Source organism: Orcinus orca, chromosome 16, assembly GCF_937001465.1.
Source record: "Orcinus orca chromosome 16, mOrcOrc1.1, whole genome shotgun sequence".
NCBI lineage: Eukaryota > Metazoa > Chordata > Mammalia > Artiodactyla > Delphinidae > Orcinus > Orcinus orca.
Genome location: NC_064574.1, coordinates 5,978,928 through 6,004,991, shown reverse-complemented (window position 1 = coordinate 6,004,991; position 26,064 = coordinate 5,978,928). Strand labels below are relative to the sequence as shown.

The following is a 26,064-nucleotide window of genomic DNA, read 5'->3' as shown; positions in this document are numbered from 1 at the left end:
CTAGTGTCCTGGACCTTGCTTCACCACCTCTCTGTGCACCCCCTTAATGTTTAGCATCTTTTAGTGCCCTGTTTTTCTGTCTTCTCACACATCCACAGGCGGGAGCAGGGGGAAAGGGAGGGGAAGTTGATCATGGGGCTGTCTGCTTTTTCCCTTTCCTTCCCAGAGTTGCCTGGGGTGGGGTGACCAGTGTCCAGACATGTCTCCGGGATGAAGACAGGAAGAAGAGGAGACAGGCTGTGGCTGCAGAGTCTCCGAAGGGGAGAAGAGAGGCAGGAGGCTGGCTGAGGAAGGGGATGCAGCACAGACTGGAATCCTTCCAAACTCCTGCGGGGAGGAAACATCTCCTGAGGCGAAATTCAGCAAAATGCGATTAAGGATACATTTTTTATTCTTCTGTCCTGCAGGCAGCTTGGGAAAATACCGTAGTCTCGGCATAAATGAACTCCCCCGTCTTATTTTAGTTTGAAATGACACTTGGAGCACCAGTTCTGACTCTGGGATAATGGAGGGGTCCCTGCGGCAGCCACGGCCACCGAGGGTGGCGACTGCACAGCCAGGGCGCTGGGAGCGGCGGCGCGAGGCCGGCCCGCACACACGGTGCGGGGCAGACCCGCGCGCCACACTCCTCGCCCCGAAGGGAGCTGCCATCTACCCAACGCTGGCCGAAGAAAAATGAAATACATCAGATACAGACCGGGAACCACCCGCACGCTTTTCACGAAAAATACCTAGATTCGTTCACTTATTCACAAACTCTTAGGTGGTGCTTTTGGAACGCAGGGCACTGATCCTAGTGCTTGAGAAATAGTAATTGACTTGTTTCCTACAAGTTGGTGTGGGACGATTACCGGGCCTGTCGTGGAGATGGTGGGGTGGGTAGCCGTGCAGGTGGTGCGGAGTGAGGGCGCCAGCCCAGCTTATGTGTCACTCCGGGCTCCACACGGTCCCACCTGCTCCTGGGGCCTCGGCTGCTTTCCCCAGCAAAGCAGCATTCTGTCCCCAGGGTTGCAAACCACCAGCCGCCTCCCTTGTTGTCACATCCCTGCACCTCTGCACGACCCACCCCTGGACCTCCCGGCCCCTGGTGAGGGTCTGGCTTCAGCGAAGCCCCTGTTTTGCCCTTGGACTTGGGGGCCCAGGTTCACACAAAGAGGACCCTCAGATGCTTTGGCTTCTCCAGTGGCTGTCCCAAGCAGCACAGTCTAAGAGTATGGGGAGCAGTCGACACCCACCAGGGTAGAACACGGACCAGGGTGGGACAGGAGATGAGTCAGCCTCGCCTCCTTCTGCAGGCAGACTGGTCTGGGAGGAAGGGGTCTCACGGCCTCTCCCAGGACATCCTGCCTGAGCGAGCAGGCAGCGGTGGCTGGCTTGGTGATGCCAGCCTCTCCCTCTTCTCACTCTTGCTTCCTGGGACTGCACTCCACAGTCAAGTGTCAGGGCCGAGCTCGGCCCCCAGCTCTGTTTTCCAGGGAATTCCAGCTGAGCCAGAGAGACGTGTGCCGAGTAACTTCAGCTGCCATTTCTGTGGTGTTCTCCATCACCAGGGACCTGCTAAGATCGCCACGGTGTCCGTTTCTTTCATCCTCACAGCAGCGCACGCTTTACATAGATGCAGGTTTGGCTCCATACGTGCCCAAGGTCACCAGCCCAGACGTGGAGGAAGCGGGCAGTTTGGGTCCGGAATCTGTGCTCTCAAGCGTCCTGCTAGCTGGAGCCGCAGGTGGCGTGAGGGCTGGCGGTCACCGAGCAGTCGCCACCGGCCGTACCTGACTCCGAGGGCTTCACATACAGCGTCTCAGGACCCCCGAAAACCCTGGGGAGGGGGGACTGGGATTTTCATTTTACAGCCGAAGAGCATTTGGCTCGGAAACGTTTGAACAACGTCATTTATTCATTCAACACGTATCCGCTGGCTTCCTCTTCCGTGCTTGGCAGTGTTGTCAATGCTGGGGGTGTGACAGCAGGAGCTCCCGGTCTGCTGGGGGGCTGGGGGAGGGGCAGACAGCGAACAGTCACAAACACAAAGTAATGACAGGCCGTGGCCGTGCCACCAAGGCATGAAGGGCGGAAGCGCCACCCCTGGTGTCTGGAGGAGACGCCAGCTTTGTTGACACCTGAGGGCCTCAGGGAGCAGCCTGCAAGGGGTCGGTGTGGAAGAGCCTTCCAGGCAGAGGGAACGGCACGTGCACAGACCTTGAGGTGGGAAACATCTCAGAATGTTTGGGGAAAAGGAAGACGGCCCACGTGGTGGGAGAGTAGTGAGGCCTAGAGGGAGGACACGGGAGCAGGGCCGGGGCTGACCACACGGGCCTGGTTGGCCTTGGGAGGGCGATGGGAAGGGACGGGGCCTGTCTGGCTGTTGAGAAGATCCCGGGGGCGGGGGGGGGGGGCGGCGGTCTGTGGAGAATGGACTTGCGGGGCAGGATGGGAAGGAGGATGCCAGCGAGGAGGGTGGTAGCCCTCGTCCTGGGTGAACTCGGCACCCCTCAATCCCTCACCTCCGAGCCCTTCAGAGAAGCCAGGGGTCCAGCTCCTGGCAAACTGTAACAGCTGGAAAAACCAGGGAGCCCCAGGGTCTGGATGCCTGGTTATTTGAGGGGGGAATGGGGAGGGGGAGAGGGAGGGGAAGGCTTGGGGGCAAGTCGTGGGAGGGCTCTCTGTCTTCCAGCCTTCCGCAGTGTGCCTCTGGGATGAAATCTAGACCATTCCAAACTCCTCAGCATGCCCTGCGCAGCCCCCGCCGACTCCTTCAACGCCTCCCACCCGTCTCACGCCTCTCTGCCTCTAACACAGGTCTGCATCTCAGGCGTGGGAGAGCTCCAGGCCCCCCAGAGGCCCCCTCTCACCCCTGGACCTTAGCACATGCTGTTCGCTCTGCCTACAAGCACGCCTCCGCCTCCCCCTGCCCCCCAAGATAACTGCCCTAACCTCCCAAGTCTTATCTCAAGACTGTTCCCTCTGGCAAGACTGCTGCTCCCAAGGTCAGGTGAGGCCCCCTCCTTGGGGCTCCCACAGGCCTCCCCTGGGCTTATAACTACCTGCTTGTTTGCATATTTGCTCCATTCAGCTCTGAGCTCTGAGTGCGGGGACTGGGTCGGTGCCGTTCACAGTTGTACCCCCGGCACTGAGAACAGAGCTTGGCACCTTGTAGGTGCTCAGTAAATACTGCTGAGTGAACGAGAGATGGACGAATGAGTGAAGGTCTGAGGGGAAGAAGGAGCTGGTGCATATCTTGTGCTTCCAAAAGGCAGAACCAGTTATAGGGGCTGAAAAGGACATAAAAGCTGCTTTAATAATGGATTTCTTTGGGGGTGACGGGGAGCCTGCATCCCATCGTGGAAGCTTTTAAATGGGTGCTGGGAACAACCTGACAGGGTCCTGGGGCTGAGAGGTCCCCCCCCGTCCGTCTCCTCACGGCACAGCAAACCCCGGGGTTGGGGCAGGGGCTCAGTAGGTACCCATTGGATGGATGCATGTAGTGGTCCTCCAAGCCCAGAACGTTCTAGATTTGTCCAGTAAGGCATCTTAAAATGTGGCTGGTCTGAACTGAGCTGTGCAGCAAGTATAGCATACGTGGTGGATTTCACAGTCTTGGTATTTTCAAATGAAAATGTCAACAATTGGCTTGCACGTTGAAAGGATAAGATTTTGGATATTTTGTGTTAAGTTCATATATTATTAAAATTAATGTTGGGAATTCCCTGGCGGTCCAGTGGTTAGGACTCGGTGCTTTCATTGCTGGGGCCTGGGTTTGATCCCTGGTCGGGGAACGAATATCCCTCAAGCCACATGGCGTGGCCCAAAAAAAATGATGTCACCTCTTCCTTTTTACCTCTTTTTTTTTTAGAAGGGATTACTAGAAACTTTTAAATGTGGCTTGCATTACATTTCAATCATGCCGAGCTGGCCTAGAATAGCAGTTCCCAACAGTTCTGGATTCACTCCACTCTTTTGCATACGTACAAATAAGGAGTTTTCAGCAGTGTATTTGAAAGGATCAAAGGACTCCAAACAGCGATCAGCTGTGACCACTCAGCATCGTCCTCAGGATATTTGCTGGGCTGGTGCAGCCCGGTCCCGCCCCCCTCCCCCGCCCCAGCGGCCTGGTGGCGTGTGGGTGACGACGTGGGACCCATCACTGTGCAGGTCCTGCTGTCTTCTCTTCTCCTCTGCAGTTCACACGCCACCCATCTTTGCAAAGGAAGTGCCTTCCTGCTTGTGGACACAACTCATGGCGTGTGTTGTGCTCTAAGGCCCTCAGCTCACTCAGCCCCGAGGCCCCTTGCATAGAGGTCAATGTAAGAGTTTTGTATCATTTGCAGAAAAAGAAATGCTGGTGATTTATATTAAAAGAAGAGTGCACATCCCTAACTGAACAACCCGTCTGTACAAATGGATCTTAGAGAAATAAAAGCCTGGGGACTTCACCGTCCCAGGAGCTCTTCTCAGAGCTGGCCTCCTCTGACCGCCCACTCCAGACACTGGAGGCCACCTCCTTCCGACAGGATGGTGCCGCGCAATTACAATTGTTCAGTCTCTTGGCTTTCACACCTGCATACACAGATGTCAATGGCAGGGTGGTTTGTAGTTAACAAAACAAAACCAGGAACAGCCTAAATGTCATGCGCAGGGTAAAGTGAGGAATATCTGCTGCTATGGAAAGTCACAAGTTAGGGCCACATGAATAGATCTGGGAAGATGCCAGCACAGGTTTCTGTAAAACAGTTCTGAGTGGTGTTTATTGCGCGATTACACTTTGCGGGGTCTTCGAGGGGTGTTTGGGGGGGAACAGAGAAGAGGTGTGGATGGCAGAGTGTGGGATTGGGAGTGGGGGAGGGGAGGGACGGGAGAAGTCAACTTCCTCTTCATGCATCTTGGTCACCTGGCTTGTTCCGACAAGTGTGTGATGCGTTTATAATTGTAAAACAGTAGGAAAGCTGGGTGCCTCGCATTGATCCGAGCTGGGGGCCCTTGTGAGGACTGAATGTCCAGCAAAGAGACTCCACTGCCTGCCTCAGGAAAATCAAGCACCACTGTGGCCGCCACCTCTTCCAACCCCAGGAATCTATTTCGTTTCTCATGCAGATTCTTCCGTGCATGCGGTCTGCAGGGTGGAAGATGGGTTCTCTGCCTGCGCTGACACTAGCTTCCCTCATTCTTGCCTGGTCTGGGATCCCACCTAGACATGGGGTCAGAACCAGGAAAAGAAACAAGGAGAACATGGCTGAACGCCAGCTGGGGCGAGATTCAGGGGCGGTTTCGTTTAAGGGTGAGGGTCCTCTCGGCTCTGCTTCCCATTTGGGCCTGTGGAGACACTCGTGATTCTTGTTCCATTGTTTAACACCCAAAGAATTCCAGAAGCGAGAACGCCTTCCCTGGCTGGGAGCCGCCCCTGGCTCCGTGTGTCGGAAACAGTAAGGCAAGTTTCCTCTTGCTCCCCTCGTGAAGGTTTATCAGTCAGGCTCGGCGATGGGTGTCTGATGCTGTACCCTGGACCGCAGTCAGGTGAGGAATTCCTCGAGAAGATAAATCAGTGCGGAGACGGTGGAGACCAAAGCCTGGCAGGGCTCCTGGGTCCAACAGGCCATACGCATTGCCAGGGTCGGCGAGCCCAGACAAGAAGAGTCAGACCCAGGAGGCCCCTGGAGTGGATGCTTTGTTGCTGGAAAAGCCCGCGGGTGCCCGGGGACTGAGTGATGTTAATTCTGGGGACTCACCTTCATTAGGGAGACTAGGGCTCAAGGGACAAGCCCACGCACAAGACAGGCAGCGTGGGTTGGCTGCCCCAGAAAACTCAACTCCAGACTTTAATAATGAAGGGAAGGTTTGGGGACCTGCTAAACCTAGAAAGTCAGAAGCTGCTGTGGCTTCAGCAGCTCCAGCAATACGGCTGGGCCAGAGTCCCCCACCTGTCCCTCTGTGTCTGCTGTGTTGACATCATCCTCAGACCAGCCTGCATTTGGCCAAAGGTGACAGTCAGTGTCTCTTGTCGCTGTTTTCTTCCAGGTTTAAAATAGTAGGAAAGAGAAAGTTCACTTCCGCAAGAGCCCAAGCAGTTCACTTCCGTCTGGGGCCAGGGGCCCATCTTGGAAGCAGGGCCTGTGGCTGGACCGGGACCCAGGGCTGCTTGGCTAACCTGGCCAGGGCTTGTCCCCGAACAGAGCATGGGCCATGCTCAGCAGGGGGCCAGGTAAACTTGAATTCCTGATAAACAATGAAGAATTTTGAGTACAAGATTTTTAGAATGTCCAACATATAAATTAACAAATATATATATATTAAGCCGTACATGTAATGTATTATAATTTATATTTACACTTATATATTACAGGTATACATAGATATGGATATATATCTAAACATATTCATGTTATTCACTGTTTATCTGAAATTCGAATTTAACTGGATATGCTGTATTTTGTCTGGCAATCCTGTGCACACAGGAACTTCAAGGCCCTGAGAGGGCAGTGGAACAGGGGAATGGATGCTGTCTGGGCGACCAGGAGTGTCCACTGCGGACCACGGAGAGGGCTCAGCCCGAGCCTGGTTGCCAAGATTGATAGCATAAGGCGGACAAGGCGATGCTTTCCATGCAGAGCTTGGGCGCCGGATGGAGCCCTGGCCTTGGGACCACGCTGCGTGGAAAATGACATCTTTAAGCTGCAGCGTCATCCTTCACCCGCGGGGTGCTCAGCTCTGAGCAGAGGAACTGAGGAGATGGCAGCTCAGCCTCCGGCTCAGATCTGTGGGCCGCGTGCTGGAGGGCTCGGCCCCTCCTGATGGGCACTTCCCTCCACCCTTATTCCTGGGGAAGCTGAATGCTTATACTCAACTCCCCCCGTAAGTCTGCTGTGTGTATGAGATGCAACCCTGTGTTTATTTAGTGTTTATTTAGCCCCCGATCCTGGCCCGGGACTGGCCCCAGGAGAGGCGCCCAGCACCCCCCTGTTGGCCGATGGCCCAGCCGGTAGGGAGCAGAGCGAGGGTCTGCCTGTGGCTCCCTCACTCCCGAGCCGGGCGCTTGGTAACTTGCCATGTCCTTGAGACCAGGCAGCCTGCCAAGGGGGTCACAGGGGCTGGGTGTCCCTCTCTGCCCAGGCTCAGACTTGCTGGCCAAGCGAGCCCTCCCCCTTCCTGAGCCTCAGCGTCTCCATTTTGATGATGTTCCAGATATTTTCCATCCTGGCGTCTCAGAACCGGACTCTGTCTTGCCCTCGTGCGTTTGCAGGAGGCTGCAGGTGCTCCACCGTGTCTGCTGGGAGTTGGCTGACGTGTATTGTAATACAGCAGCAGCAGAGCTGGGAAGTGGGAATTCAAAGGACATCGACCCACATCATCACTGAGCTCCCTGCACTCTTCTTGGCCGTGTGTGTGTGCCTTGCACGGATGTGTGCATATGCTTGTTGGGATGTGTGTGTGTGTGTGTGTGTGTGTGTGTGTGTGTGTGGAGGGGAGCAGTGGGGCAGTTCAAGACCAAGCAGGGCCACGCAGCAGGGTGAGTTCATCCATGGGGTGCTGCCCCCAGGTGGGCTTTAAGCTCATGAGAGGTGAGGCCACCGTGGGCCGGGGCAGTCTGGGAACCCCTCCTGAGGACACAGGTCTTGTTTGAGCTCCACAAACATTTAATTGAACAGACATAGCCTTAGCAGGGGTGGGAGTGGACCCAAGTCGGAAGGCTGGGTCCTACTGGTCCCAGCGTGTGACCTGACATTGTTCACATCCTCTACGGAGGCCCAGAGTCGTTACCTGTAAAATGTGTACCAGTTTCCTCCGGGCCGCTGTGACAAAGTGCCACAAACTTGGCTTCGAACAACAGAAATGTATTCTCTCAGGGTTCTGAAGGCCAGAAGTCCCAAACCAAGGCGTGTGGGCAGGGCCGTGCTCCCTCCCGCAACGGTAGGGTCTCCTTCCGTCCTTGTCTCTTCCTGGCTTCTGGTGGCTGCCAGCCATCCTTGGTGTTCCTTGACTTGTAGCTGCGCCGGTCCAGTCTCTGCTTCCATCATCCCGTGCCCCTCTCCCTGTGTGTCCATGTCTTCACATGGCTGCCTTCTTACAAGGACACTGGTCATATTGGATTATGGGGCCCACCCGGCTCCCGTTCCCAGCTTGCGGGGCTGCCCTGACCAGCTGGCTCCTCTGCAGGTGGACTGGTGGCCGCATGCCTTGGGCCTTCTGTGGATACCTGCTCGGGTGTCTGCCCTTGTCTGTCCCCTCCTGTCTGGTGCCACCACTCACTGTGACCTTAGACGCCCCTGCAGGTGCAAACCCCAGGCTTCCCCATTCAGGGCTGGGAGCCTCTGAGGAGGTCCTGGGCCCCACCTGCAGAGGGAGGACCCAGGGAGCCCCCAGCCCTGCCTGTGGAGAAGGATGGAGCCTGGAAGGAAGAGTGTCCCCCCGGGGGAGCCAGCTTTCCAAACTGCACACGTGCTCCTTCTATGAGCCCTTCTGCGGCTCGTCACAGCCTTCAGGACAGCCCCGGCACCCAGCCCCATCTGCCGGGGTCCTGCCTCTTTGCTCTTTTCTCCTACCTCCTGATCTCTTCACGCCCAGGCTATGGGTGCACTGGACCTCTCAGCTCCTCACGTGGACCCACCATCTCCCACCCACAGGCCCTTGCACGTGCTGCTGCTTCCTCGGACAAGAGTTCTCCATCACTGCCACCTCCCAGCCCTGCTTCAGCCGCCCAACCTCCCCAGTTCTCAGTGTGGTGGTCACCACCGACAGGAAGCCCCTCCTCTGCCCCCAGTCCAGACTCCTCAGGGTGCCCCATTGCAGCACGGAGCGCCAGAGGGCAGGCCCTGGTGTGTCAGGTTCACTGACGGCTTGAGGGGCTTAGCACAGAGCCTGGCACAAAGTAGGTGCTCTGTTAATATCTGTTGAGGGATCCAGCAGGATGCCCCTCGGACTTAGGTGTTAGGCTTCTGCGAAACATTGTTTCCCAGAAGTACTGAATTGCCTTCCAGGAGTAAGATGAGCTCTGGCCTGGGGAACGCAGACACAGGCTCCGCAATTGTGGCAGGGCAGGAGGGATTGAGGGCAGGGAGTATCTTCCCATTCCTGCCCAGGATTCTCTCCTGAACTGTGGGTGAGGCCAAGCAGGAGGGGTAGAGGAACTCCCTGAGTATGAGGTTGGGCAAGTCACTTGAGTGCCTGGGAGCTTGGTTTCCCTATCTGCAAAATGGGCTAATAGTCATCTCTATATTTCAAAGCATGGTTGTGAGGATGGGTGCCTGCGTGTGCCAAGTATTCCACAAATCATTATTGTATTTGTTTCCTGGGGCAGTTGTAACAACGTAACCACAAATAGAGTGATGTAACAACAGACTCTTATTCTTCCATAGTTCTGAAGATAGAAGTCTGAAATCAAGGTGTTGGCAGGACCAGGCTTTCTCTGAGGAGAGAAGCCTTCCATGCCTCTTCCTGGGTCCTGGTGTTTGCTGACATATCTTGTCATTTCGGGCTTGTAGGCACATCACTCCAATCTCTGCCTCTGTCATCACATGGATTCTCTCTGTGTATTTCTCCTCTCTGTTTGTTATGGATTAAATGTGTCCCCCACCCCAATTGTATATTGAAGTCTTAACCCCCAATGTGATGTTATTAGGAGGTGGAGTCTTTGGGAGGTAATTAGGGTTAGATGAGGTCATAAGGGTGGGGCCCCATAACGGGATTAGTGCCGTTATAAGAAAAGACACCACAGAACTTGCATGCTGGCACCCTGATCTTGGACTTGTGACCTCCAGAACTGTGAGAAATATATCTCTGTTGTTTAAGCACCCCCTGTCCACCCCATCTGTGGTCTTTTGCTATGGCAGCCTGAACTGACTAGTTAACTCTCTCAGCGTCTGCTGTCTCTGTTTCTCTCGCCTCTCCTTCTGAGGACAGCTGTCATATTGGACGAGGTCCAGCCCTGCTCCAGGATGCCTCATTTAACTCGATACACCTGAAGGGACTCTGGTTCCAAACAAGATCACATCCTGAGGTTCCAGGTGGATGTGGATTTCAGGAGGACATTTCAACCCAGCACAGAGGTTATCTTGTGTAATGTTTCATCCAGCCCAACAATTACCCAGTGAGATCAGAATTATCACCACCATTTCTCAGATGAGGAAACTGAGGGCGCAAACAACTGCCGAGTGACAGATGTAGGACTTGTACCAGACATGAAACCAGGACACGAACGAGAAGGTGGGGAGCACCCGGGTCCCGAAATTCACGGTGCCTCTCCAGCTCTGCAACGTACACAACTGGCTATAAAGAGGAAACCTGACGGAAAAGAAAGAAAACTCAAATTGTCTCTGTATGTTTACAACCAAAGGGCCTCTCTGGGAGTAGCATATGAAATTTTAATATTTTAGGCAGGCAGGCAGTACTTCTTGTCTAGACATGGAGAAATGTTGAGATGCAGAATTATTTCCAACGCTCCATCCAATGCAGCATGGTTCCTGCCTGTCGCCCCAGATTACGGGGTGTCATTTACTGTGCATTTGTGGACATACATCACAGAGGTCCCAACTGCCCGCGGGTGGCCTCAGCCGCTGCGTGTCACCGTGATGCAGCGGGACTGAGAGATGTCGGCTGGTGGGCTGTCTTTTCCCAGACCATTGAGCTGCTTACAAATCAATAAAAACAAAGTTGATTGGGATGAGGGCTTTACCAGAGGCTCGCACCACTGTTAGAACGACAGTGACTGTGTAAGAGGGATCATTAAACCTGTAATTAAGCTCTCAGAAACATTGAGCAGGGAAGGGAAAGAGAGTAAGGGATGGGGTCGGGTTGGCGTTTCCCATTGTTTGGCCGTATTTCTCTCTTATTTTCCACCTGGAAAGGTAAGCAGAGCAGGCTCCTGCTGGCCACTCCTCTGGGATGCTGAAGCTGGGGCTGGGGCACCTGACCCGCCCTCCTCTAAGCTGTGTGATCTTCAGCCAGTTCCTTCCCCTCTCTGTGCCTCCAAGTCCTCGTTTATAAAGTGGGCTCATGAATTGGCAGAATTAGTCTCTTCAACCCCAACAGTCCCCATGGGACCCAGACTGGAGATCCACGGAGGCCGAGGCTGGGAGGCAGCTGAGGATAAGGACAGTCCTCGCCGCTCTTGGTGCCTCCTGCAGCGGCCATGTCAAGAGGGCACACTGTGTGCTCAGCAGCAAGGGGTTCTCTCACCTGCAGATGGGGAAACTGAGGCTCAGAGCCGGGCAGCGGCAGAACCAACGCTCGGACTCCAGCTTCAGTTCCCTCCCTGCTGCATCTTCATTCACCAAACGTTTCCTTACATTGACTGTGTCCCGGGCCACGTGCTGCCAGACAACGGCGGAGCCCCATATAGCCACCAGGACAGTGGAGGCTGGCAGAGCAGCTGGGACCCCACCTCACTAAACCTCTCTGCATCCCGTCGTTATTCAGATGCAGACTGTCAATCAAGCAGCCACATGTGCCCAGTGCCCCGTGTGCTCCAGCCACCAAGGGCTGCGCTTCTAATCTGGGACGAGTGGACAGAGGGATGGCGAGTGGGGTGAGGTGTCAGTAACCCCCAGTGTCCTTGTTACAGAGCTGCCACCACCCTCCTGGGTGGCTCTGGCGTTTTTCCTTCTCTCTTGGGCCCTCCCATGGGGTGGTGTCTGGTAAAAACATACCCTCTCCGCCTTGTCCAAATGGCAGTCACAGAGGTAGCCCCGGGACGTGGGGCATTGCACCCTTGAGTCCTTATTCTATTCGACATTGCTTGTCACCCAAACCATGTGCTGCCTTTCTTCCAACATAACTATGAAGCTCCTCAGAAATGCTCGTGAGTAAGTCCACAGATTCTGAGGCTGGTGGGTGACCTGTTCACTTGTTGAGCACCTACTGTGTGCCAGGCTCTATGCTGAGGGCTCTCCTTTCCGCCTCAGCATGATCCTTTGAGGGACAAATGCTACTGTCCAATTTTACAGACAATGGCAGTGAGGTGAGTGTGGTGGGCAGACTAGTGGCCTCCCAGCTGTCCACAGCCGAATCCCCATAGCCTGTGAACATGTTACGTTTCGTGGCAAAGGAAGATTAGGTGGAATTAAAGTTGCTAATCAGCTGACCTTGAGATGGAAAGACGATCCTGGGTTATCAGGTGCCCCAGCGGAATCACAGGGTATTCATAAGTCAAAGAGGGAGGCAGGTGGGCAGCGTCAGAGTCATGTGATGTGAGGAAGACTCGGTGGACATTGTTGGCTTTGAAGGTGGGGGAGGGGGCCACAGTGAAGGCGGGGGGCCGGCTCTGGAAGGCAGCGACGGCAAAGAAAGGGGTTCTCCCCTAGAGCCCCCAGAAGGAATCAGCCCTGCCAACACCTTGATCTTAGCCCAGTGATGCCCATTCTGGACTTCTGACGTCCAGAACTCTGGGATAATAATTTTGTGTTGCTTCCAGCTACTAAGTGTGTGGTAATTTGTCATCACAGCCGTGGGAAACCGACTGCAGCTAAGTTCCTCATCCTAGGTCACATATAGTAAATGGTGGGGCTGGATTTAAACCCAGACCTCAGGGACTGGTTCAGGGATGGACATGCGAACAAGGCTGGCAAATCCAAAGCAATCCTTGGAGTTTCCTTGGAACAAACAGGAAAGGAAATCTCTTTCCATCAGGGCTGCTGAAGACATAGGTGCTATAGCCTGGAGGGGTGGATTAGCTACCACTAGGTAAATGTCGTTCTGAATTACAGAACTGGGGTGAGAGGAAAAACAAGGTGGTGACATTATTTGAGCCCCTGGATACCACCATTCCTGAAACCAACACATCTTTACATTCCGGGAACAAATAAACATGCCTTTTTGCTCAAGCTGGTTTGAGCTGGGCTTTCTGTCTCTTACAACGGACAGATTCCTGGCAATCTCAGGATTTGGGCATGGCTTTTGAAAACCTAAAGGATTAGAACTTGATTTTGATTTCCTCTGTGCAAACAACATCCCCCACCCCTTCCCCCCCCCCCACTGCCCTTTAGGTTTTCAGAGAGAGAGCAAAAAACTCAGATGCCAAGGAGCCTTTGAATCGTATAATCCTACAACGGCACAGCCTCTAGGAGCCTCTTAGTCCTTAGTTTTACCCTTTTTACACGGATACAGAGAGTGGGAGCGACTTGCCCACAGTGACACAGCTGCTAGGAGACAGCCGAGACCAAAATCTGGGTCTTTTCATCCCCACTCTACCCCTTTGCCTTCTGAAGTTCCACGAGAAAGGGCTCTGAGTGCACACTTTCTGGATGGTTTTCCTGCCGACAGGACTCAGGAAAGAACTGGGCTTGTCCAGCCTTGACTTTGCCGCACTCGTAACATGGCTCACGTTTGCTTGTGATCGAGCCTTTAGAAGGCGGCTTTCTGGCTGAGCCACTCTCCAGCCCCGGACTCGCCTGGAAGTCACTGTGGGTTCTGCCCGTCTGGTCAGCTGTGGGTGTGCAGTTAATATTTCCCAGACTACGCTTTCTTCCTGGTCCCCAAACTCTCTGACCCCCTCAAAGCTCTGAGAAGGGAGGAATGTGTCAGGGGTGGGTCTCCCAGCCATCTTGGTTTCTTTGCTGGTTACCTGTCCCGCGTCGAGGAATCAGATGGCTTCACTTAATGAGCAGCTGGGAGCCAAGAGGTCCAGACCCCAGGTTGGTGCTAAAAATGCCAGCTGTGTCCAAAGCGGGCACCAGCTCCCACCCACCGACCAGCCCAGGTGGAAACACACCCTCTACTCCTCCCAGCTCACGCTTTTGTTTTTTCCAGCCTCGCCACCATTTACAAAAAATCTTTCTGCATCCCCTGCCGTGTTCATGGTGGAGGTCCTTCCTCCTCTTCCTGGGAGTGGTCTGAGCAGATTCCCAGCCTCTGATCATGAGCCGGATATTTACTGAGCACCTACTAAGTGCAAGGAAGCTTCTGTCAGTATTAGTATCATTAGTTTAATCCTATGAGGTGGATACAAGTCTCGTCCCATTTGAGATCCTAGGAAATGCGCCCAGGTGCGTGGGGTGACTCCCCCAGGACAGCACAGCTGGGAAGAGGCAAAAGTGGAGGCAAAGCTGGCATCAGTCTTACTCTGTCCATTTTACTGTTGAGGAAACTGAGACCCAGAATGGGGAAGTGACTTGCTCAAAGTCACACAGCAAGTGAGAGGCTGAGATGTGCTCAGAGTTCCTGTTTCCTGACTTCCGGTTTTCTGTCTCCCCCAGGGGTCCCACAGGCCCCCGGGCAGCAGACCGGGTAGAGCATGTGGACGGCCTCCACCATGGCCACCAAGGGTCCCTTCTGAAACCTGCCTCCGCTAAGGTGGTTAGAAACCCTCCCCGGGTGGGGATCCTGCCCTGCAGTGGGCGGTCCTATCCAGCCCATGGTTCGCAGCGATCCCCTCCACCAGGGCACCCCACCTGCCCCATCATGACCCCCAAGAACTGCAGGGCTCCTGGGGTGGGCTGTGGAGAGCACAGCCTGGTGCTTTGCTTGAAGCTTTAAAAAAAGATTCCATTCAAGGTGGATTCTGTCCTCTTGGAAGGAGAGAATCCACCTTCTAGTGGGAGAAGCAGATTGTTGCTGTGGCTACTTCCCATGAGGAAGTCGTGAAAACAGAGCAGGAAGCTGGGCTGGGGGGAGGGGTCGGGGAATCTTGAGGTGAAGGGGCAGGGAAGGCTCTCTAGGGAGGTGACATTGAGATAAAACCTGAACAATGATCAGGAGGTGGCCATGAAAATATCGAAGAGCTCCAGGCAGAGAGGATAGCAAGTGCAAAGGCCCTGAGGTAGGAATGAGCTTATCTTACTGAAGAATCCATAAAGTCAGTGAATGAGGGGGTGGGTGGTCAGAAATGAAGTCAAAGAGATGGACCTTCTTAAATAGAGAAAATAACCTATCAGTGATGTACTCCACCACCCAAATATCCAGGGTGCGGGGGGAAGGGGACTTAGGTTTATGGCAGGTACATCACGTGACACATACGGCATTTCGTGCTGCTCTTGTATTAACTGGTGAGGTGAGAACTCTCATCACCCCCATTTAGCAGAAGAAGAGCCTGAGGGTCCAGGAAGTGGGAGGCCCGTGGAGCCATCGCTGACCGGGCTGGCTGCTGATGGGACCTGTGGGCTGAAGGAGGCTCTTTGCTGAAAATGCAACGTCCAGGGGAGTTTGCTCGCCCGGCGTCTCAGCTTTCCTCTGTATCACAACGTGGTTCCACTTTTCCTATTTCCAGCCAAACGTTTTGGAAACTCGGGGAGGTGTCAACCCATACAGGCTCCAGAGGCTTCTGGGACTGCTTGTGCAAAGCTGGTGGGGGGCGGGGACTGATATCTGCCAACCTTTCCTCGCTCAGACATGGGGCGTTGCGACTCTCCCTCTCAAGGGAGAGGGGATCTGGGGATGTGGAAAGCACCTCTCTGGGTGCCGGCTTTCTGGAGAGTCTGAAACACAGCGTTCCACGGTAAGGAGCTGAAGGAAGCAGGCGCTGTTTTGGCAACGTGTATAGATCACTCACAACTGGTTTGACGGGGGATGGCGCCCGGGAGGCCCAGGAGCCCTGGCACCCAGCCTGAGGACGGCTCCTTGCATGTTTGCTGGGGGCGTGTAACCCATGGGAGCTGCATCCGGCATCTCCCGGGGGCTCCCCTGTGCTTGGCTCAGGTGTGACGGGACCCACATCGACCTGTGCCGGGTGGGAAGCCGGGATGGGCGCGTGAAAAGATCTGGTCTTTTGTTCACAAATATTTCTTGGTACTTCCTTTGTCCCAGAACCTATCGGCACCAGGATGCGGCCACAGGCAGGACTGATGGAGTCTTTTCTCCCGAAGCTCGTGTTCTACTGGGAGAGCCACAGGCCATATAAAGAAACAAATAAAAATACGCTACCCAGGAGTGACACGTGATGGGAGGGGATGAGGTGACCTGTGGAGAAAGGGGGGTCATGGAAGACCACTCTGAGGAGGTGGCCTTTGTGGGGAGACCTGAATCGAGAGGGAAGACCCCCCCCCACCGGGGAAGGACAAAATGACACAGGGCCTCATGCACCCAGTTGATGCTATCTGCCAGCTGTGCCCCCGCCTCGAGGCCCATTTCACAGATCAGTAAGCTGAGACACAGAGAACCAAAGTAACTTGCCAAGGATATAGAACCAAGAAGCTGAACCGAAGCCCCCTGGCTCCAGGGCCCACACAGAGAACCACTAGGCTGCACAGCCTCCCGAAGATACCTGGGGACACAGGGTCCTACCCAGGATTCCCACCGTAGCCTGTGGCTCCGAATCAGGTCCCTGTGCGCATCTGAAGACCACGTGGGGGCGGGTGCTGGGCAGCACCAGCCTGACCGATGGAAAGCTGGCCCTAGCCCCTCCCTCGTGCCATGTGTCCCCCCATTTCTGGGTGCTCTCAGTGGGGACCTCGAGCAGGTTCAGAGGGGAGGCTGCCAGTTACAGCTCCCCACAGTAAGTGTGGCAAAGGGCTGGGTATTTTGTTTCCAATCTGCCAGAGACCTGGAGGTAACCCCTTGGTGCCCAGGCCTGGCTATGCACTGGTCACGTGCTCGGATGTCACTGTGGCGTCAAATCGCTAGAAAGCTTTTTAAACACCCTCATCATGAACGGGTAACAAGGTCCCGAGGTGAGATGTGCGAAGCTAGCGTCCCTGCACAGCATCCGTCATCCACTGGCCTCCAGAGTCTGGCCGCACTGGTCCCCTCCAGCAGCCTGAGAGCCACCAGCCGGTCTCACCAGTGGCATCTGGGAACGAGAGTGCCGGGCTGAGGCTCTGTTCCTAAACGCCTCCAAAGCCCCGGGCCTCTGGCTCCTGGAGGGGTGTGAGTTCTGTGCTCCTGGGAAAAGGCAGGGAGCGATGCCTCGCTGCTTGCTCTGGCCGTGGACTCTGTGCTGGTCTTTGCGAGACCCGGTGGACAGGCACAGCTACTGTGGGGCTGGCTGACCCGATTCAAGTGATTCCATCAACTTCCGGCCCTTAAGCAGCTGTCCACCATCCAACCATTACTACGTTCCCAGCCCCTGCGCCTTGCCGCCAGCTCAGTCTCACATCAGAACTGTCCCTTCTCCCGGGAACACGCCTCTGGATGGCCCACCCACCCACGCGGGAGGGAGGGGTGGGTCCGACCGCCTGCCCCAGCCCAGCCAGCCCCAAACGTCTCTTCCCTGGAGCCGGGCGGCCAAAGCAGCCTCAGGACTGGAGGGCACGGTCAGCCCCTGGCCGGAGAGGGTGGACGGCTCCTGGCGGCCCAATGGAGCAGAAACATGAGAAAATGAAGTTCATTGCACTAAACTTCAGGCAGGAAAAGCATTGACTCATCCCCCTGCCCCCAGCCAATTTTTTTTTCCCCAAAAAGCAACCACTGAACTTTTTCTACTTTCAGTCCCCAAACTAGTTAAATCATGTATTGGGTTTGGGTTTTATTGGGAGATGGACCCCAGTCGTGCTTTGTTTTCTCACTTAGGTTCTCAGTGATCTCATCAACCAAGTTGGGGTGTCCTCAGGGCTGGGACCTCATAGGCCTCCTCTCTTTGCCCCAAGTCCCTCTCTGTTTCAGAAACAGTCAAAAGAAATCCTCCAGCATGAGCTCCCGGGAGGCTTGGGGCTAACAGGAGTTTGACTGGGTCTTGGCACCAATGCTGTGGATACTTCATTTTTTAAAAAATTAATTATTTTTGGCTGTGTTGGGTCTTCGTTGCTGTGTGCAGGCTTTCTCTAGTTGCGGTGAGCTGGGGCTACTCTTCGTTGCGGTGCACGGGCTTCTCATTGCGGTGGCTTCTCTTGTTGCGGAGCATGGGCTCTAGGTGCTTGGGCTTCAGTAGTTGTGGCTTGCGGGCTCTAGAGCGCAGGCTCAGTAGTTGTGGCACATGGGCTTAGTTGCTCCGCGGCATGTGGGATCTTCCCGGACCAGGGATTGAACCCGCGTCCTCTGCATTGGTAGGCAGATTCTTAACCACTGTGCCACCAGGGAAGTCCCGTGGCTGCTTCCTTTTAACATGGGAATGTTATAAAGTCAGTGGCAGCAGGACCCCCAGGCTCAGGTCCTCTGGAATGTCTTGCTGTAAATCAACACTGGTGTCTTTGGCCACACGTGTCCCCAGAGGATGTTCCAGAGCTTGACCCTGTGTGAGAGCCATTACCTTGAACACACAGGACGGTGTGCGGCAAGGGTGGAAATGGTTGACTGTCTGGGACTACAGAGGCCACAGGCTAAAATATCACCAAAAAAGGCACCGAAGTGCCCGGAACCACCTCAGTAAAGGGTGCTGGGAGGGTCTGCAGGTTCCAGCACCCTGGGCAGAGGGGTGAACTCAGGCTCACCGCCCAGATGGGAGTGGTGCTGTGTGGTGTTTAGAACACAGAGTACTCTCCAGAACTCTTGCCTTAGGCTTCCACAGCGCTTGTAAGTTTATAAGAATAAATACAAACATGCTAGTTGAAAGATAAAGAAATAAAATAAATGTTATGAAGTCATTTTGAAGGACGGAGGGAAAAGCTGCAAAGGGACACGTCCATTCTTTATAAGACACTTTATGATCACCTCCTTTCTGAAATGTCTACCGGAAATACGTTATATGAGGATGCAAAGCTATTTGTTCAAGTCATCACGGCAGCTGAAAAACATAGTATTTTTCCCACTTTTTTTTTTTAAACTCTCATCACTAAGAACATTGAAGTAGAAAATCCAGCAGACAATTATGCTTCGTGGAGTGGTGTCACGTCTGCAGGCTTCTCCGATGCTCACGGTGGCCTCTAATTAGATTCAGGGTTCTCTACATGTGGGGGCCTCAGTCTAACGCAATTTGAAAGCTAATCATGCTTAATTAGGTTGTACTATTAGGAAACAGCCAAGCAAACGGAAGAATTGTGAGTCATGCTTGGGAAACTTACAAAAGCAATATCACAAAACACACTGTTACTACCGGAGAGAAGCGCAAAAGTCACTCGCCTTCTGTTTGAACGACTGGATACGCAACCATGCTGGAGAGGCACTGAGGGTCGTCCCTCCTCTAGGGGGCCAAGTTCTCAAGGTGTACTGGCTACATCTGGCTGCCTCCTCTCAGAACGGAGGGGACTTTGTTTCAGGAAGTGATCTGGAGAAATTTCTTGCACTTTGCTGCAAGATGTGAAACAGACACCTTTATGCCTCATTTTATTGGGGCACGTGGTTCAAAAGCAGCTGAAACCCGGGGTAGAGGGAGGCTGTCACTGTGCTGATACGTCCACGTGTCATGGTTTAAGGACCTGCAAGAAAGTAGCTGAAAGACATGTGCCTTGTAGACGGCACAAGTCCAAGCTCAAGGTTAATTCACCTCCGGACAGTTGGGAAAGCTCCGAGGCCTGGAGAGGAAACCTCTTGTGTTTCCAGCTCTCTGAATTTATATCAACCAGGTTCATCTTCACAGAAGTGAAAAGAGGTTCTCAATTCCCCACCTGTTGATAAGAGCATAAGGATTCCAGTTCAGCCATTAGATCAATTTCTGACCAAGGATGCTAAAAGAGAACTTCCACTCACCTCCTCTGTGCTTTTATTTTTCATTGGCAAAGTGAGTGTCAGAAAAATGAATGAACACATCACTCCTCATATATTCATTGCCAGGCACTGGGATTAAAATAATGAATAAGACATGTTCCTGTCTTCAAAGAGCAGGGATCCTTTAGAAAGCAGAACCTGAGGCAAGGATTAGGTGACTTCTGATGTACTGGGGAGGAGCAAGCCCAGGGCAGTGGAGGTGATGGAGAGGGAGGTGAGGTGGTGAGGGAGGATTTGATGGGCGGTGTTGCAGGGCACTGGCTGCTACACCCAAAGTGCTGAGGAGGGACAGAGTGGGCTGCCCGGCAGGTGTGTTCACCCAGCACACGAACTTCCCTGGAAGGGCTTCAAGGAGGAACCGCATCTCCAAGGAGTCACGGGAGAGAGAAAGGAGAAGGCGTTCTGCCCGGCTCAGGGAATCCCCCCTAACACACTTCCTCCCCAGGCACCTCATCCAGCCCCTCTGGGCTGCTAGAAAAGCCAGGGTCCCCTCTGTGTGGTATCTCACGTATGGAAGTGGAGGTGTGGGGTGGTGTCATCCAAGAGGGAAGGAAGGGGCACCTGGGAGAATCTGAGAAGGGACACGAAGCTTGTGACCCAACACAGGGAGACAGACAAGTGAAGACACGGGTGCATGTGTCCGAGGGGTTGTGGAGAGGGGGCATCTCACAGTCTGCGAGGTTCAGACAGACCTTATTCCAGGAGGAAGGAACATGTATCCCGACACTGGAAAGATGAGTGGGATTTGGCCAGGGGAAGGATGGGGCAGGGACAGTGTTCCAGGCAGCAGGTCCAGGTAGGCAAAAGTAGGTAGGCTGGAAGGTGCAGGGGGAGACTGAAGCAGGAAGAAGGCTAGGATGAGCCTGGAGAAGTGGGGACCACGAGCCAGACCACGCCCGGCCTCGTCAGTGTGGGAGGGGCTTGGGTTTTACCCCCAGCAGCGGGGAGCTCCCCTCCAAGCAGCCGGGGCCCTGGCCCTTGGCTCTCAGCACCGGGAATCTGCTTCTCTTTTACGTTTCTGGCTTTGCTCTCCTTCCCTCTGGGCTGGGAGCTCAGGGGAATTTAGAGCAGCTGTCTCCAGACACCAGGGGTGAGAAAGTCCAGTCTTCCCCACGCTAGCCTCATAACAAGTCACCGTCACACCTCGCCGGCCTCGGGGGACATCAGCACTGTGCCAAGAGCTGGCAGCCTCACTCGTCTGCTGGCCCAGGATCAGCAAAAATGAGGGCAGGGAAGCAGGTGTGGACAGGGCTGGAGGCGTGGGCGGCCGGCTCTGCTGTCCTGCCTGGTTGGCTAAGGAGGACCCATGATGTGAGGCCAGCTCAGCCTCTGGTGAGGGACCTGGGGATGTGGCGCGGGTGGGTCCTGTCATCTCTCTCAGGTCCCCTCTGGAGTTAGCTGAGCACAGATCCACTTGGTTGCTATGGTTCAGAGATGCCCACCAGAATTTCCCTCCTCTCTTCCTGGGTATTGGATGAGGGATGGGCGTGTGACCCACCCTGGACCAATCAGAAGTCTGAGATCGAGGCTCTGAGATGTTGCATAAATGAAGCTCTGTCTCTGGGTGTGGTGGGCAGAATAATGGCCCCCAAAGAAGCCCAAGTCCTAATCTCTGGAACCTATGAATATGTCACCTTATGTAGCAAAAGGGACTTTGCGGACGTGTTGAAGAATCTTAAGATGGGAAAATTAACCTGGATTGTCTGAATGGGCCCCATGTATTCATAGAGGTCCTTATAAGAGGGAGGCAGGAGGATGAGAGAGAGAGAATGTGAGGCCAGAAGCAGAGGTTGGAGTGATGACTTTGCTGCCTTTGAAGATAGAGGAAGGGGCCACAAGCCAAGGAATGCATCAGCCTCTAGAAACTGGAAAAGGCAAAGAAGCAGAGTCTCCCCTAGAGCCTCGGGGAAGGAAGACAGCCCTGATACACCTGAATTTTGGTCCAGTAAGAAGCATTTCAGAATTCTGACCTCCTGAACTCTACGAGAATAAATCCATGCTGTTCTAAGCCACTCAGGTTGCGGCAACTTGTTAGAGCAGCAAAGGGCGCTGAACACGCCAGGCACATGGGTCCTTGCTGTCGGAGCGCCTTCATTTCAGAACAATGTCACGCTCCCCTCATCGGAGATGTGGGGCTTGACGTTGCTTGTAGGAACCTGGGGGCGATGCCTTCTGCGTTGCCCCTGGCTTGTGGGCTTCCCTGCACCCAAGCGTCTACACTACCTGATTCTCCCTCCAGATCGGCCTCCTGGAGCTGCAGAGTATTTGTGCTCCACTCTCCTCACTACGAAATAACTGACGCTGCTGTTGCATTAGCCTTGGGTTTCCTCGTCCGCAGTGGTTGACGTTTCCCCGAGTTTGGAATCAGCCGTCACCCTGACGGTCCTTTCGGTGGGCCGCTCTTTTCTGCTGTGTGACTGTGACCTGGCGGGTGGCCTTCCTCCCTCCTCCCCTCCCTCCTTTCTTCTCCCTGTGAACACACACAAAGTGCACCCTGATGAATTTTCACACGTGCACACACCTGTGTCATCACCACCCAGGTCACTCAGACCATTTCCAGCACCTCTTCTGTTTAAGCCCCCGAATGTAACCTCTGTCCTGACTTCTATCACTGGATCTGTTTTGCCTGTTCTTTTTTTTTTTTTTTTGCGGTACGCGGGCCTCTCACTGTCGTGGCCTCTCCCTTTGCGGAGCACAGGCTCTGGATGCACAGGTTCAGCGGCCATGGCTCACGGGCCCAGCCGCTCCGCGGCATGTGAGATCTTCCTGGACCGGGGCACGAGCCCGTGTCCCCTGCATCGGCAGGCGGACTCTCAACCACTGCGCCACCAGGGAAGCCCTGTGTTGCCTGTTCTTGATCGTCACGTAAAGTGAGTTGAGTTGGGAAAACTGACTCTTGTAAAATGTGCATCTGGTTTCTTCCACTGGGAGATCCATCAGTGTCTTGTGGACCAGTAGTTCCTGCATCACTGCTGGGTAGTGTTCACTGTGTGGATGTATCACAGTTTGTCCATTCTCCTGTGGATGCACGTTTGGGTTCTTTCCAGATTTGGGCTACAATGAATAAAGCTGCTTCCAACATTCATGTGCAGGTCTTTGTCTGGACATTTGCCCTCTTTTCTGTTAGGGTGTTTCTAGGAATGGAATTGCTGGGTTGTAGGGTAGTTGTATATTTGGTCTGAATTCTTTTTTGATGACTCTCTTGCTGGTTGGATCTCACTGTCAAAAAATTGACTCCAGTTCTCTGTCCAAAACTCTCCCAAGGAGTTTTCTCCAGGGATGTGTGTCCTCTTGTGTGTGGAGCATCTAGCCACTGTGTTGATTTGAACATCTTGCCTACATGTAACGTTTCCAGGTCACATCCACGGCCCGTCTGGACTTTGTGGAAGTTGTTTTCTGGTGCAACGTGTTTCTGTGGAAAAGTCAGATCAGCTCAAATATTTCCCTCCTTTTCCCTGATCTGTTTTCCTGCTTCAATGTTTGAAGAAGTCTTTCTCTGTCTTTGGAATTCAGTTGTTCAATTACAGCATATCTCGGTGTTGGGCATTTTAAAGAAAAGTTTCTTGGAACATATGAGTTTTTTAAGTATAAAGTTTCAGAGGTTTTTCTTCATTTCAGGGAAAGTTTCCTGCTTCATGTCTTTGAATACATTGTCACTGTTGGGCTTTGTAATCCAGGGACACCCCCAAACGCTTATATCGCATCTCCTGCGACAGGCCTCCACCTCTGTTAGCTTCCCTCAGCTTTGATCTCTTTGCCCTTTTCATGTGTATTCATTTCATCTCATGCCTTTTCTCTCTGTTAATATTTGATTTCCAGCTGTATCTGTTGTGTTCTCTGTCATTTAAAATTTTATTTCTTAGTTATGTAAAAATTTTTTTAAAAAGTCTGTTCCCTTTGGTCAGTTTATATCTTAAATAGGATTTGAAAATCATTTTGTCTTCCAGCATTTGTTTTACTGAATGCATAATGTTTATTAAGTTTTTCTAGAGGGTGAAGCAACGGAGAGAAATTCTCTTCTGTTTCTGGAGACATATTTTCTTCTTGGTTGGGCTCTTTTTTTTTTAATACATTTATTTATTTTTTATTTATTTATTTTTGGCTGCATTGGGTCTTCATTGCTGCACACGGACTGTCTCTAGTTGCAGTGAGCTGGAGTTACTTTTCATTGTGATGTGCGAGCTTCTTATTGCAGTGGCTTCTTTCATTGTGGAGCACAGGCTCTAGGCGTGCAGGTTTCATTAGTTGTGGCACGTGGGCTCAGTAGTTATGGCCCACGGGCTCTAGAGTGCAGGCTCAGTAGTTGTAGTGCACGGGCTTAGGTGCTCCGCGGCATGTGGGATCTTCCCGGACCAGGGCTTGAACCCGTGTCCCCTGCATTGACAGGTGGATTCTTAACCACTGCGCCACCAGGGAAACCCTGGACTCTTTTTTAAAAATACCTCTTTTCGGCAGAAGGGGAGAGGCAGCACATCGAAAGGAGGGCCTCTGGAGTGTGGAGTTCCGGAGTTTGGAGTTCTGCAGAAGGGGCTAACGGATACCTTTGCTGATGTCCAGGTCTCTGTAGTGGATTGCCCTAATTTGACTAAGGAGCCATTTACCTTTCCCGTAAAAGGTATCTGTGGGAAAACTAGAATTGCAGAAGTAGGAGGTGTGCCTTACTTATTGCCTCTTATAAATAAAAAAAAATTATGATCTAAATAAAATCGCAGGAGAAATCCAGCTTCCTGGAGCTTTTGTTCTTGGAGCAGAAGCAGGCCCATTTCCGACTCTTGGATTCAATTCTGAGTTTATGCCAGTTGTTCACAAGGAAAGTGAACACAAACCTCCTGTGAATGGACGTTACTTTGCTCATGTTAACTCTGCAGATGGAGGGTGCCTACTAGGGAAATACAGTGAGAAATATCACGATTTGGGGTTTGCATTACTGGCTAATCTTTTTGCCAGTGAAGGCCAACCTGGAAAGGTGATTTTGTTTTAGGAATGCAGTATTCTCCAAAAGTTCTCAGATAGCTAAAACTTTGAATGCTTACTGCAACTACTGTAGTTTTCTTCAGAAAATCCAAAGCTACCCAAGTCCCAAACCTCTTTAAATAACCCAGTTATAAAAGATTCAGAAAATACTACAGGCAGAGTGAGAGTCTCATTTAAAACTAAGGTTAAGAATAATACGTTGGGCTTCCCTGGTGGCTCAGTGGTTAAGAATCCGCCTGCCAATGCAGGGGGACATGGGTTTGAGTCCTGGTCTGGGAAGATCCCACATGCCGTGGAGCAACTAAACCCATGTGCCACAACTATTGAGGCCCACGCGCCTAGAGCCTGTGCTCCACAACGAGAGAAGCCACTGCAATGAGAAGCCCGCGCACTGCAACAAAGAGTAGCCCCTGCTCGCTGCAACTAGAGAAAGCCCACATGCAGCAATGAAGACCCAATGCAAACAAAAATTAAAATAAAAAAGATTTTTTTATTAAATAAAATAAAAAAATTAAATAAAAAATTAAATAAAATTAAAGAAATTTTTTTTAAGTAAAATAAAAATTTTTTTAAATAAAAAAAAATTTAAAAAATTAAATAAAAAAAATATTTAGTAAGCGATAGCATTTTTCCAAGGAACTAAAAGGTCATTGAGGTGAAAGCCAAAAGAAGAACTGGAAAACTTAACTTCGTGACTTGTATAAGACAGACTCTTGAAAAACATTATGGAGATAAGCCTGTAGGAATGAGAGGTACTTTCGTGATTCAGAAAGGAAAAGTGAAGACTCACATTATGCCGGCAGAATTTTCTTCCTGCCCATTGAACTCTGATGCTCTATCACATTGATAAACCAATAGAGACCCATTCATTTAGGTGAGATTAAATCAACAGATACTCGTTTGACTGATTAACTCATTAATTGATACTAACATAAAGCCTAATAGAAATGATCTCACTACTTAAGCTCTATTTTTTTTGGCCTTTGAAATGAAAGGTATGTCGACACTGTGCTCTGTATTACTTCACAGATCTATCTGAAAGGGATTATTGGGAACAAAGACACATGATGGAGATGTTTTTCATTCTTTTTATTCTAAAAATAAATCTTATGTTTATAATTAAATATAAACACGATTAAGAATCAAGTGATTATTAATAAACCTACCTAAGGAGACAAAAGACCTGTATGCAGAAAACTATAAGACACTGATGAAAGAAATTAAAGGTGATACAAACAGAGAGATATACCATGTTCTTGGATTGGAACAATCAACATTGTGAAAATGACTATCATTGACAATAGCCAGGACATGGAAACAACCTAAGTGTCCATCGACAGATGAATGGATAAAGAAGGTGTGGCACATATATACAACAGAATATTACTCAGCTATAAAAAGAAACGAAATTGAGTTATTTGTAGTGAGGTAGATGGACCCAGAGTCTGTCATACAGAGTGAAGTAAGTCAGAAAGAGAAAAACAAATACTGTATGCTAACATATATATATGGAATCTAAAAAAAAAAAAAAGGTTCTGAAGAACCTAGGGGCAGGACAGTAATAAAGATGCAGACATAGAGAATGGACTTGAG

The 26,064-nt window shown here is 52.3% G+C and overlaps 1 pseudogene; it reads left to right on the top strand.

The window, feature by feature from the left end:
- The first annotated feature begins 7,513 nt into the window (after positions 1–7,513).
- Positions 7,514–25,318, top strand: LOC101281701 (ester hydrolase C11orf54 homolog; annotated as a pseudogene).
- The last annotated feature ends 746 nt before the right edge of the window (positions 25,319–26,064 follow it).